The following is a 15,681-nucleotide window of genomic DNA, read 5'->3' on the forward strand; positions in this document are numbered from 1 at the left end:
TTCTTAAGTCCGCTTCCATGGATCCTTTGATTGTGATTTTTTATTTTTAAGGCTTAAAATCATTTTTTAAAGGAAAAATCCTCATTGCTTAAGGAACAAAGCAACCTTCCTTTCGCGATAACTTCATCATTCGGACTCAGATTGAAGTACTGTTCACGCTGTTGGAATTAGGATGACGAGATCTACACTCTGGTCTTGAGTTGACTTCATTATGAGCACTTTGATTTTTGAGCTTTTCCATGCCATTGTATCTGAAGATCCACCTGGATCAATGTTAATGGATAAACCTAACTTAGTGATTTTTTATATAAAATATATTATTTTGGCCCTTCTAAAAGTTCAATGCTCTACATTATTAGCTACTACTATGGGCATTTCTTTCTAGTTGGATCAATAGATCAAAAAGTTCCTATAGAAACAGGGCAATACCAACACACAATTTTTTTTGTCTTATTAACTAGGAAATTACGAGAGATGCTAAGGAATGTATTGGTTTAGGAATCAAGGAATCAAGGAATCAATGATAATGAATTTATCATTGGAGGGAAAAGTCATATGGAGATCAATTATAGGAGAACATGATTTGTAGAAAGAAATTACGTAAAATATATCTTATTGGAGAGAGACATCTATGTCTTGAAAGGAAACTAGGTAAACATTAAGGATACCCAATTAGGAAACTCATCAAAGTAGTATCTCACATTATTTATGCCAAGCTTACTTGGATCCCAAGAAATGGGAAATCCCTCTCAATTTGGGGAAAGCCACCATAGAAAAAAATAAAAATAAAAATAAAAAATCCTATTCTTCACTATATTAAAGAGTGGATGGAAGATTAGAATCTAAACTCATTATATTACAATTCCATGTGGTATTTAAGATTGGGATAGTATATTGGATGGGATCTTAAAGATCATCTATAATTTATTTTTTTGCGGGTCCCTTCCTTTTTGGAGTCTCTTATGTGTTGCAATCCTTTTCATATATCCATTCAATACAATTGTGGTTTTTTTTTGGGGGGGGGGGGGTGTTTGCTAATGAAATAAATGTTAAGGCATTGGCATCTTCTTGAATCACCTTCCAATTTTAAAATTCATCTTTATGGAGTTATGATTTCAATCCTGATGGGTCACTGAAAATGAAAAAATTCTTGTTAATTGATGGTGCAAGAAAAAATTTTAACTACTAAGAATTTATTTGAGTGAGGCATTCATTCCCTTTTAGATGTTCTCTTCGAGTGCAAAAATTTGAAACCATCCCTCAATTTTTCTTTTTAATGTGGCTTCTCCAAGTAAGGGTTGGAATCAACCTTTCAAAATATCAATCATCAAATTAGAATTCCTTCATCATGGAGTGAGATGTTTATCTAATGGAATCAAAGCTATAGTTGAAGTCTAAAAAATAAGGGAATTTTAGAAAAGTTTTGGGAAGACATGCTTGAATATCTATACTAGAAGATCTAAATTGCGTGTATTGAGCCATTTTCAAAGATGAGAAAGTTAAGAGAAGGCATACAAAAAGAAAGCAAAGATCATTGCTAACTTAGAATTTTCTCACAAAGAGTAGAGGTACTTGGGAAAAACAAAATTAGAGCTAGGAAAGGAATCTTGGTTTTAATCAATTTAATATTCAAGTATAAAAAATATGAGAAATAGTTAGGAACTTTACCAATTCAAGTTAGCAGCTTCAACTCACTTAGTAGGATTTTCATCTTTATAAATATGTAACAATCACACCTTTTATTTTTTTATGGTGCAACAAAAGGAAATCCAAGGGTGGTAGGTGATGAGTCACATCAATAGGTACATTATAAGGGTCATAATGCCATCCTCCAGCTTTAGAACTATACTTTTCTCACATTTATTTACAATTTTTGTTATATTATGCTTAGTGACCAGGTTCCCACACACTTCTATTAGCACTTCATGATGGCTTCAAACAACAATAGTTTAAAGACTCTTCCCTTTAGGATTCACTCCAAACCAACACACTTCTCCCTCACACAACTATATGGCTACAACTACTAATAGCTTGCTTGTCTAGAATATTTACACTTAGCCAAAACTCTCTCTGATTTTCACACTAGTCACTAGTTTGTGCTTGGGAACAATGGAGGTTTATATAGGAAAGATGGATGGGAGATGGATCCTCTTCTCATGGGGGGAGGATTTATCCCTTGGGGTAGTTCCATCATTACAGGAGAAAGGAGCCCAAACTGTCATCCTCGACCCCATCCGACGAAACCATTTACCAGACTTCCATTACAGAGCTTCTAGATATGGAAGCTTCAGCTCTAATTTAAAAAAATTTCCATAACAGGACCGACGCGATTGGAACACAACTTAGTTGCACCTATCGGTGTGGGGAATAGTGTTAATCTCTGCACATCGGCGCAGGGGAGACAAAGGTCATTAGCTCGGTCTTGTAAATTGGGCAAAACATAAGTTTCAAGGGAAATGGTGCAAAAGGGAAATGATCTGCTCATGAAGAGGGACACAATGGGAGTTTATCCATGAAGGCAAAGCATGCGGGGCTCACTGTAGAGGTCCTCCAGGATCAAGGAACGGGGAGTACAAGGACAGTGACAAAATGCTATGTAACAGATGCCCCCTAAAGCATGAAGGTCGAGCTAGAGTGAGGGATGAAATGCTTTATGAATCAGTTTGGGGAACCGGTCTACCATTGTAAAACCTGCAAGCAAATACATATACATATACATAAACTGATATCTCTGTCAAATGATACATGAATCATGATATGGATGCAGTCATCCAGAGAATGGTCATGTAAATGGATCCAGGTATGGGCACAACCATCTGTCAAAGAGGATCATAATGAAACCAAGGTATGGTCGCAGCCATTCAATAATGAGAATAATCACATATGATAACTCATGGTCTGGTCGCAGCCAGCCATCTAAAAGAGACATGCATATCATCATAAACCATGTCACACCACTTCACAATCTTAACTTTCGTGATCTGAGTCCAGGGTCTTGCGCTCCAACACGACCCGATCAAAGTACAGATTCTAACATGCGAATAGATGTGTTGACGTCGAACATGCTAGAAAGTTGTTTGATTACCAGTCAATGATGCAAACTATTAACAAGCGCGAGCGAAACCACCAATAATGACAATGGCTCTCAAGGTACTATCAACACAATTCACAGAATGTGAATACAGGAACTGAAGTCGAACACCCGTGAAATCACTTGATAGAAAGCCAATGATGTGAACTTGTCGTCGAGTGTGAAAAACTTTCCATTAAGGCATGCAAGCTCTAAGGTACTGGAAGGGAGTCTCTCGGTCAACTTCTCAGATAATGAGTCGAAGTCGACAGAAAGCGACCGTGTTGAAGGAGTGCCATAATGAATCCCACATCATTGACACGAGACGAGAGGATGAAAAATGATTTTGGATGATACAGAGAAACAGAGGTAAGCGTGACTACAGAAGGACAACTCTTGAACATATCAGCGACAAAAGTAGAAGTTTGGCAACTTTGGAATCCATAGGATCGGTGGTCATGATGACGTGGCAGAGATCAAATGGAAGGAAAAAATGAAAGGCCCAAACTCAAGAAGGTTAATGATACAAAGGAGGATATCCCAACCCGACACGAAGCAAAGAGTGTCATATTCAAGAGTAAGCTGCCGACACGACTCGATAGATTTCCAAAATTCCGCCCCACTATTTCTGGCGAGTACCCCAATTATTTTTTGATCGCAAGCTAGTATGTGCTTACACTGTAAGTTCATCCTTCGGATGAATCCGACCTAGTAAGTTTAACGATCCCTAGGAAGGAGAAGCTCGAATTTGTCATGGTGATGAATCTAATGTTGTTTAATAGTTTAACGAGTTCGACAAAGGTGTAACTCGGTATATTTTTCATGTTTAAAGAGTTTGAAAAAGACACATAAAAGAAAACTCCACATGGTCCCTTTTCGTAAATTTGTGTCTCTCGAGCCCGAAAAGGTAGAAAATAATACTTGAGAGAACTAGTTGACCATTTCAGTCAAGGAGTACCTTTTTCGTAAATAGTGCCCCCCAGTCCGTGTTGGGTGTGGAGCATGACTATCATCCTAATTTAAAGGTCTTTGTTTCAGTCGGATGTATACCCCATGAAGATTGTACACCCCTCCATGCGGGGGGGTGCAGGGGGGGGGGCAACGGTCCCTCGGTGTGGGTTTCGGGGGCAGCGCCCCCGAAGCTAAAAATAGATGTAAAATTGCCTTGTAAAAGTATAATAATTTCTAGTCAATCTGGGCTGTTCATTAGGCGGATGATCTGATGGTAGAATTTATGTTTAGTTTAGGGTTTCTTTCCCTAGAAGGCAACCTCTCTCTTTGTATGAAGTTATTGTATTGAGGCTAAAAAAATATATGTGTATTCTAAGAGCGAGAAACAGAGAGGGGAGACTGTGAGAGAAAATAGAGGATATTACAATGGATCTGCTGTAGGTTGTGTCTCTTCATTTTGCTGGATAATAGAAAGGAAGGACTGGCTGTTCGGGGTGGACGTAGCCCAAATTGGGTGAACCACGTATATCTGTGTCTCTCTGGTTTTATGTGTTTGTGTTTTTCCGCATATTATATGTCTTGCATTTCTCTGTCATATATAATATTTTTCTAACAACTGGTATCAGAGCCAAAGGTCTATTTGGCTGATAAACTCGCAGGAAAGAAGGGTTTCTCATTCGAGTGGGAGCAATGGTGGAAGATGGTAAGTTTAGGGTTGAGAAATTTAACGGCCAAAACTTCCCGATGTGGAAGATGTAGATGGAAGATTATCTGTATCAGAAAGATTTGTACCTACCATTGAGTGGAAAAACAAAGAAGCCGACGACTATGACAAATGAAGAATGGAACATTCTCGATAGAAAGGCACTCGGAACAGTACGGTTGTGCCTCACAGCGTCGGTCATCTTCAACATTTTGAAGGAAACAATGACAGAGGGTTTGATTCAGGCATTGGCGAAACTATATGAAAAACCCTCGGCCTCAAGAAAGGTATTTCTTATGAAACGGTTATTTAATATGAAGATGTCGGAAGGTGGATCTGTTGCAGACCATTTAAATGATTTTAATACAGTTACAAGTCAGTTAAGTTTTGTAGGGGTAAACTTTGATGATGAAGTTAGAGCTCTGTTATTCTTGTGCTCATTTCCAGAAAGTTGGAATGGTTTAGTAATGGCCATTAGTAACTCTGTTTCTGGATCTAGTACTTTAAAGTTTGATGATGTTGTCGGTGCTATCCTTAGCGAGGAAATGCGACGGAAAAGCTCCGTTGAGACATCGAGTAATGCATTGAGTGCAGAGTCTAGGGTAAGAAGAATGGAAATATGAAAGAGCTTAAGATATCGCAGTAAATCAAGGAAAGGCAGATCCAAATCCAGATCCGGGATATTGTGCTGGAAATGCGAAAAGAAAGGACACATAAAGAAAGACTGTAGATCTTGGAAGGGAAAAGAAGGAGATGCACAACAAGAAAACAATCATGAAGCAAATGTGACAAGTGAGGTGTTACAAGATGCTTTGATTCTTTCTTTTGAAAATATTACTGATTCCTGGGTGGTGGATTCAGGGGCCTCATTCCATGCCACACCTGATAAGAAATATTTTCATGACTATGTTCAAGGAGATTTTGGACAAGTTCGTTTGGGTGATGATAAACCCTATAAAATTGTTGGAATATGTGAGGTTCTTGTAAAACAACAGAATGGAAACCAATGGCTACTAAAGGAGGTAAGGCATGTTCCAGATCTGAAGAAAAATATGATTTCAACAGGGTAGATAGGCGGTGAAGGTTGTGTGACAACTTTCACAGATAAAGCTTGGAAGGTCACCAAAGGAGCCTTGGTAATAGCAAAAGGAGAAAAGGTTGGTACATTGTATTTATGCAATGGTATTTCTAACTCTGTTAATGCTTTAACTTCCAAAGGAGCAGATGCAGCATTATGGCATCATAGGCTCGGACACATGAGTGAGAAGGGGATGAAGATTCTTTACTCAAGGAATTTGTTGCTGGGTTTGAAGAATGTTGATTTGGACTTCTGTGAGAATTGCATTTATGGAAAATAGAAGAGAGTCAGATTTCTCAGAGTTGGGAAAGAAAAGAAGAGTGAAAAATTAGAGCTTGTGCATACAGATGTATGGGGACCTGCTCAGGTATAATCTCTCAGTGGCCCTCATTATTATGTTACTTTTATTGATGATGCAACTAGAAAAACTTGGATTTATTGTATTCAGAATAAATCTGATGTATTTGATACTTTCAAGAAATGGAAAGCTTTGGTTGAGATTGAGACAAGAAAGAAATTGAAGTGTCTCAGATCAGAAAATGGAGGTGAATATTGCAGCAAAGAGTTTGATAGGTATTGTTCAGAGCATGGAATTCGTAGAGAGAATACAGTTCCAAGAACACCATAAGAAAATGGTGTGTCAGAAAGGATGAACAAAACAATCATGGAGCGTGCAAGGTGCATGAGATTGCATGTAGAATTGCCTTTACAATTTTGGGCAGATGCTGTAGATATTGTTGTTTATCTAATAAACAGAGGGCCTTCAAGTTCCTTGGATGGTGGTATTCCAGAGGAAGCATGGACAGGTAAAAAGGTAAACTACTCCTTTTTAAATCCTTCTGGTTGTGAGGACTTTGTCCATATTAATAAAGAAAATAGAACAAAGCTTGAGGCAAAATCAAAGAAATGTACCTTTATTAGATATGGTGTTAATGATTTTGGTTATCGCTTATATGATTATGAAAATCACAAAATCATTAGGAGCAGAGATGTAATATTCAATGAAAAGGTCTTGTATAAGAATCAGTTGCAGGAAAAGAAACAGGAAAAAGAAAACAAGGGATACACAGTTTTTGAAGGGATCACTGAAAAGGTAAAGGTGCCTGAAAATAATAATAATCAACAACCACAAAAACAACAACCACCACAACAACAACAAGCACTCCAAACACCTGAAAGTGGTATTAGAAGATCTACCAGGATAATTATACCCCCTGAACAATACTCTCCTTCATTATATTATTTATTGTTGACTGATTCTGGTGAACCCGAATGTTATGAAGAAGCAATGCAGGTTGAAAGCAGGAAGAAGTGGGAGCTAGCCATGGAAGAAGAGATGGACTCCTTAATGCATAACCAGACTTGGGACTGGTTGCCTGCAGGTAAAACTACATTGCAGAATAAATGGGTTTATAGGCTGAAGGAAGAAGATGGAAGAAAACAAATGTACAAAGCTAGACTTGTGGTGAAGGGGTTTGCACAGAAGAAAGGTATTGATTTTGATGAAATATTTTCTCCTGTTGTTAAAATGACTTCAATTAGAACTATTTTAAGTCTAGTAGTAGTTGAAGATTTGCATCTTGAGCAGTTAGATGTAAAGACAACCTTTCTCCATGGGGATTTGGAGGAAGAGATATATATGCAGTAGCCACAAGGATATGAGGTAAAAGGGAAGGAGAAACTAGTGTGCAGGTTGAAGAAGAGATTGTATGGCTTAAAATAGGCTCCAAGGCAGTGGTATCTAAAATCTGATAAGTTTATGTCTGAACAAGGTTATACTAAATGTCACTATGATCATTGTGTTTATTTGAAAAAACAAAATGATGGCATCTATATTATATTGTTATTGTATGTAGATGACATGCTTGTTTCAGGGTTTAACATGCAGGAATGGAAAATTCATTTGCAATGAAGGATTTGGGAGCTGCAAACAAATCCTTGGTATGAGAATAACTAGAGACAGGAAAAATCGCAAATTAACATTGTCTCAGAATGAGTACATACAAAAGGTGTTGCAAAGATTTAATATGCACAATGCAAAACCAATTAGTACACCTTTTGCTAGCCATTTCAAACTTAGTAAGGAGATGTGCCCAAAGACCCAAGAAGACATGGATTATATGTCTAAAGTTCTATATGCATCAGCAGTTGGAAGCTTAATGTATGCAATGGTTTGCACAAGGCCTGATATTGCACATGCAGTGGGAGTTGTAAGCAGGTACATGAACAATCCAGGAAAATAACATTGGATGGCATTGAAATGGATTCTCAGATATTTGAGAGGTACCACAAATCAAGCATTATGCTTTGGTGGTTCAAACATTTCTCTATAGGTATATGTTGATGCAGATATGGTAGGTGACAGAGATAACAGGAGGAGCACTACAGGATATGTATTTACTGTAGGTGGAACAATTGTTATCTGGGTTTCAAAAATCCAAAGTGTTGTTGCACTTTCAACAACAGAAGCAGAGTATGTTGCTACTACAGAGGCTAGTAAAGAAATGATTTGGTTACGAAGGTTTATGGATGAATTGGGTAAGAAGCATGATATGGGCACATTATACAGTGATAGCCAAAGTGCCATTCATCTTGCAAAGAACTCAACATTTCATTCCAGGACTAAACACATATAGCTCAAGTACCACTTCATACTATCAGTGTTGGAAGATGGAGTGTTGAAGCTGGAAAAGATACACACTAGCCAAAATCCTGTAGATATGCTAACAAAAGTTGTAACCAGGGAGAAACTGAGAATATGCTTAGTTTCAATTGGTCTTCAAGGATGACAATGAAGATGAGAAATAGCTAGGTCCAAAGAGGAGTCATTGTCCAGTAAATGAAGCAGCGGTGGAGTTGCTACAATCATTCTCTAAGTGGGAGATTGTTGGGTGTGGAGCATGATTATCATCCTAATTTAAAGGTCTTTGTTTCAGCCGGATGCATACCCCAGGAAGATTGTACACCCCTCCATGCAGGTGGGGGGTGCGAGGGGGGGGACTTGTCCCCCTGCGGGGGTTCAGGGAGGGGCTAGCGGTCCCTCGGTGGGGGTTTCGGGGGCAGCGCCCCCGAAGATAAAATTAGATGTAAATTGCCTTGTAAAAGTATAGTAATTTCTAGTCAATCTGGGCCGTTCATTAGGCGTTTGATCTGATGGTAGAATTTATGTTTAGTTTAGGGTTTTTTGCCCTAGAAGGCAACCCCTCTCTTTGTATGAGGGTATTGTATTGAGGCTGAAAAAATATATGTGTATTCTCAGAGCGAGAAACATAGAAGTGAGACCGTGAGAGAAAACAAAGGATATTACAGCGGATCTGCTGTAGGTTGTGTCTGTTCATTTTGCTGGATAATAGAAAGGAAGGACTGGCTGTTTGGGGTGGACGTAGCCCAAACTGGGTGAACCATGTATATCTGTGTCTCTCTAGTTTTATGTGTTTGTGTTTTTCTGCATATTATATGTCTTGCATTTCTCTGTCATATATAATATTTTTCTAACAGTCCGAAAAAGGGGTAAACTTAAACTGGGTACATGACGTTTCGCATCCGTTAACGAGTTCAAAATGACAAGGGCTCGACCATATTTTCATTTTTAAAGGGTCGGAAAAGAGTTGAAAGCGAACCCCCCATTTTTATTCTCTTTAATGAGTCAAAAAGGGAAAAATACTCGACGATCTTTTCATATGGGTTTAACGAGTCGAGAAAAGAGCTGAAATATGACTCATCGCTATCATTGAACATCCATCACCTGTTGCTGCAAAAGTAAGGCAAAGTGTATTATTGAGTCCTTGAGGTAAAATAGGTCAAAATATTTACAAAACCTGATATTTTCATGAAAAAATGAATAAAAGGGGGAAAAGTAAATTTTTTACCATTTACCATTTTACCTTTGCAGTGAAGACTTTTTACCCACTTTTGCCCTAGTTTTTTCGGAGTGGATTGTGGTAGATCCGAGAGGTCAATCGACGAGCTATCAATTCCAGGTAACAACCGAAGCCCTAAGCTCCATTTTCATGCTATTTATTTATGTTTTTAACCATTTTTTTAGCATTTTAGGGAGGTTTTTGAGAAAAAATTTCGCCCTCGGTTGGCGCGATTTCTGGGCACGGGGTCGCGCTGGCCAAGGGTTATTTTCAAGACCATTTGTGCTGACCGGTGCGACTGTTTCTAAAACAGGCGTGTTGGCGTTGTGGATAGGGAAAAAACAAGTTTTTTGAAGAACTGACCGTTAAAATTTGATTTTTATGTGTCAAAATTGATGATTGACTCAAATAAATGGCTTTTGCTGGAGAAGATTGCCGAAAATGGTGGATTGGAAGGAAATAGAACACGAAGATGTGGAAACCCAGGCAATGAATGATCCAAATTACCTGGAGGCTTTGAGGGCTTGCGGGATTCTCAAATTTTTCCTTACACCAGAGATGCGGGCCCAGCCCCAATTGCTTCGGTACTTGATAAGCCTTTGGGACATCAATCGTGAGATTTTTGTCATTGGGGACCAAGAGTTGGAGTTGACAACTTCAAACATTTACTTCATCACTAGGCTGTCTCGCAGAGGTGAGCTAGTGAATTTGTATGGGTCACGTCTAGTTGGGGCAAGCATATCTTCCCTGCTTGCTGCGCATTGTCCTGAGGCCCTGAAATCCAAAAGTGGGAAGATTGAGATTTCTAGTGTGTGGGATTTGACACTGAGGGTGCTTCTGTTGACCATCAATAGAGTGGCGGGGTCCCAGGCAGAACATGAGACTAATAAGTCGAAGTTCCTTTACGTTATTGACTGCACAGCTCCTACGATCTTCAACTGGGCAGAGGCCATGAAGATGAACATCAAGCGCTAGTTGTCCAAGGCCAAGGCGGGAAATCTGAAGCAATTTGGCTTCAGATCAGTACTTGTGACCTTTTTCTTGGAACGAGTGCCATTGTTCTAGTATCAGTTGACTGAGGTTGATCCTCCTGTGCCACGCGATCTGTGGATGGCTCGCTGGAGTCGTTTGATGCCCAGGATCGTTGGGGGTCAACAGTGTCCTACTGACCAACATTCTTTTTGTGGCTACGATGACAAAAAATCGTCGTGGACTGGATGTACAACAACAGTGATTTCCATGGAGACCCAAATATGCCTTTGCTAGATGGGGAGGACTTTGATGATGAAGGTAAAAACCAAATCAAATTTTTGATTTTGATGTTTTTTAAATTGTTTTTGGTATATGCATGCTTATAACATTTCTCTTATGTATGCAGATGTTGGACCAAAGTGGCTAGCCAGGATGTTCACGATAGCTAGACGCTATCCTCGTCCTATTGATGTTGTTGCCCCTTATCAGGAAGGGAGCGATAACGAGGAGGATATTGCGAGGAACCTCGAGGGGTTGACTCATGGTATCCCTGAGTATGCTCGAATAGGAGACATGCCTCGACGGTACTAGAGGCACACAGTGGGAGTCTCAGATCGGATCCGCCGATTGCTGAGTCATGTCGTACGAGCTGTCTCGTGCTATCATGACCACCATGTTGAGTAGTTCCTAGGTCTAGTACTTACATATTTTTTGAGGCCTGCGTGCCACGGATGTACAAGGCCTGCGAGCCGCTGATGTTATTATGGACATACATATTATTTTTTGGGGTTTTGATGTATCAAACATTCTCACATATGTATATATGTTGTATTTTCCTATTTATTATGGTACAAATGGTTTGTCTTATCTTTTACATGTTTCGCAAATGTCTATCCAACACGTAATTAACTAATGCATATGTTAATGTATTCATGCGTCTAGGAATATGATGATATGTAATATAATCAAAATATCTTTCCAATAGATGGATATGGAGATACATTCATAATATTTGAGGGTTCCTGACAGAATATTGCCCATTGAGTTGAAGGACAACAAGTTGTGAATCCATGTTGACAACCAATTCTCTGATGCCTAGAGCGATGGCTTCTGATAATAGTTTGATGACCGCATTGTATTCAATAATGTTGTTGGTTGTACGACCTAGGAAGATACCTTGAAGGTCAATCAACTCATCGTTAGGGTTGTAGATAGCTCATTCCGGGTACTTTGGCAAGCACCATTGGTGAAACTGACGTGATGAGATTCAGACATCTGCAAAGCAAGAAAAGCATAGTAAACAGGAGGGTTGCTTGAAAACTTTCACACAAAACCATGTTGTACAGAAATGAATCACACACTAATGTACATAATTAACCATGCAAGATGACCTAAGCATAGTACTTTTTGAGGTAAATCCCGTTTCGGGGCTTATTGAGAGGATTTCCTTCATAATCAATAAGTTCATAGGCTCCTTTCTGCAAAACATGTTTTACAATATAGGGCCCGTGCCACATAGGTTCGAACTTTCCTGCCCCCAGCTTATCATTAGCTTGGTCATATAGCAGGACCAAATCACCCTCAGAGAAAGCGTGAGGGGAGACCGACTGGTTGAAATGGGATTTGACCTGTTTCTTTTGTGCTTTGATGACCAAGGCAGTGAGACGACGAGTCTCATCCAGTCATTCTAAATATAAGAGGCATTCCTCTTAGGGTGATATTTTAGGGAGGAGTTCAATAGCTAACTTAAGTGAAGGAATCTCACATTTGATCGGCAATGTTGCTTCCAGACCATATACCAGCTGGAATGGTGTGAAACCAGTGGTGTCTTTGGTTGAATTTCGGTAGGCCCATAGAGCTAAAAAAAGCATGAGATGCCAGTTTGAATTGTGCATCCCAATAGTACGTTGAAGCATGGTGACCAAAAATTTGTTCACGGCTTCAACTTGGCCATTTGCCTGAGGGTAATATGGGGTCGAGCCATCGTGGCGCAAGCCCAATGCAGATGTCAGTTTTGCCATCATGTAATCTTTGAAATGGGAACCACAATCTATGACAATGGCTTGGGGTATGCTGAACCTGGAAATAACATGGTTAAAAAGGAATTGAGTTGTCGTCTTACCATCTACCGAATATGTAGGCATCGCTTCGGCCCATTTTGTGAAGTAATCCACAACAACGATAATGTAGCCATTCCCCCCGGCCGAACAAGGGTTACATGTCATATAATCGATGCCCCATTTGGAAAAGGGACCAACGGTAATGACGGGGTGTAGGTGAGCGGGTGGGGTGTGCATCTTGCGTTGGTAGATTTGGCATTCGTGACACTTGCAGACAGCAAGAATGTAGTCTTTGAAGATGGATGGCCAGAAATAACCAACGTGAAGGATTTTCTAAGCTATAGCATAACCAGACATATGACCACCACATGCCCCGGAGTGGCAATCATTGAGAACTCTTTCAGCTTCCTCAATCGTGAGGCATCGACGAAGAACAAAATCGACATCGACACGGTATAAAGTATCACCAATAATGTGGTAGGGTTGAGAATGATGCCGAATCCTTCGACGATCATCTTTGGTCAACACAGATCGAAATGTGGAGGTTTGGAGATACACAATGATATCACCGTACCATGGATCAAGGGTGCTAATCAGAAAAAGGGTTTCATCTGGAAGTTGTTCATCTGCACCAGTAAGGAGAGCTTTGGAGGGAAGGGAACAAATCAATTCAACGAAAACAAGTGACTTCTTAGATTTGGCCGTAGTGAAGACCAAATCGAATTCTTGCAGGATAACGATCCATTTAGAATACTTGCCCCCCAGCATCTGACAAGTTAGGATGTAGGTCATAGGGTTGCATTCAGAAATCACTATAGTCGTTCTTAAGATAATATAATTTCGAAAATTTTGAACAGCCTGGATGGCAGCTAAAGCCAACTTCTAGACATGTGCATAATGTGTTTATGTGTCGAGGAGATTCCGACTTAGGTAGTAGATCACGTGTTCACCACCTTCATCATCGTCTTCAACCAACACCATAGCTATGGTGCTAGGGGCTACGGCTAGGTAAAGGAAGTAATCTCGATAATAGTTTGGTGGATGCAACAGAGGAGCATTTATGATGATAGCCTCAAGATCATCAAAATATTTTTGGGCTATCTCGTCCCATGCAAAGGGTGTTCCTTCTTTGAGCAACTGGGTAAATCTTGTAGCTAGCCCAGCGTAGTTGGGTATAAAACGACGAAGAAAATTGGCCTTTCCTTGGAGACTCTAGAGTTGGTGCAATGAAGATGGAGGGGGTAAGTTTAAAATGGCCTCGACTTTTAGTGGATCCAAGCAAATCTCATCCTTGGAAATGATGAAGTCGAGGAGTCGTCTTGATTCCACGCAGAAAACACATTTGTGTGGATTTAACCAGATGTTATAGTGTCTGCAGCGTAGAAAAATCTGTCGAAGGTGGTTTGGGTGATCTCGTCACTTACGAGAATGGGTAGGAAGGTCATCCAAGTAAGGTTGGACAATGTTGCGAATATCATGAAACGCATAGGACATTGCCTGTTGAAATGTGGCCCTAGCATTTTTTAGGCCGAAAGGGAGCTTCTTGTATGCGAACGTACCCCATGGGCAGATGAAGGTTGTCTTCTCTTGGTCAACCGGTGTGATATTGATCTGGTTGTAACCAGAAAAACCATCCATAAAGGAAAAGATCTCGCTCCCGACACATTCATCAATGATTTGATCAATGAAGGGAGTAGGATAGTTGTGCTTAGGACAGGCATGATTAATATCTCGATAATCCACGCAAACGAGGATCTTGCCTTGTTTTTTATTCACCAGGACGATATTGGACACCCAGTCTATAAGGGGAATGGAATAAATGAATCCAACTTTGAGAAGCTTTTCAATTTCGCCCTTAATAGCAGTGGCATTTCTAGGGTGCACTGGACGAAGCTGTTGGCGAACGGGTTTCGCATTCGGATACATTGGTATTTCATGCACCATGATGCTGGGATCAATGCCGGGCATTTCTTCGTAAAACCACGCAAACACATCACAAAATTCCTAGAAAAGATGAGTATATGTCTTGATCTCATTTGGAGAACAAGATACCCCGATATGAACGTGTTCAATGACATAGGGTTTGATAGAAATGTCAATCGGAATCGTTTGGGTAATATTACCCAAATTTCCTTCCGACCATACTTCATGAGTAACAGTCGGTGGTGGAAATAGAGAAGAAGACTCTTCGAAAGAGGTAGACATGACCGCCAGGTGAGGTAGGAATGAGGAGCGATGATGAGTATCGATCCATGGCGGTTCCTCGAGAGACATGACTTCCATGATACCTTCATCGGCGAGGAAGGTCTTGGCTAAGGGATTGGATGATTCCAAAGTGCCAAGCCAGGGGGATTGAGAATACATATCGAGAGAGGTCTTCGAGATATGAGAATCAAAGGATGCAGAGTTCGCAGCCGAAACAATTTCCATGTAATTGACTTCGGCGGGACTAAGTGGCATGATGTCGCCCCAAGAATCAACTAGATCTGGCGCAGGTATGACCCAAGGATCAGATTTGACTGAGATCATGTTGATGGAGGCAACATGAGGAGGTGGGAGTGGAAAAATCCCCATTAAGGCAAAATCTTTGAAGAGACCTGCCCCCACACTCTTAAAGGGAGCACCAGAGTGCTTGACATACGGAACGTTGCCATCAGACGAGGAAGAGGTAAAGAAAGATAGTTGATCAACAGTGACAATCCTCCCTTGATGGGGAAAACAGATCACACAAAACAAAGAGGAGGCCACGGCATGCATGGCATGAGTCCAACTTCGGCCGAGTAGAAGATTATAATTGAGATTGGCATCAACAATCTCTACTTCGACTTGCACTGTCTTGCCTTCCAGGGTGATGGAAAGGTTGGGTAAGACACTAACAGGTCACGAATTGTGCCCATCGAAAGCTTCCAAAGTGTTTGGAGACTGGTTTAGTGTAGGGGAACCAATAGCTTTCCAACATGCAGTTGACATGATGTAGGTAGAAGCAC

The sequence above is a fragment of the Pinus tabuliformis genome, chromosome X (assembly GCF_031772625.1).
Source record: "Pinus tabuliformis cultivar Carrire ecotype Pingquan chromosome X, CPIR1, whole genome shotgun sequence".
Taxonomy (NCBI): Eukaryota; Viridiplantae; Streptophyta; class Pinopsida; order Pinales; family Pinaceae; genus Pinus; species Pinus tabuliformis.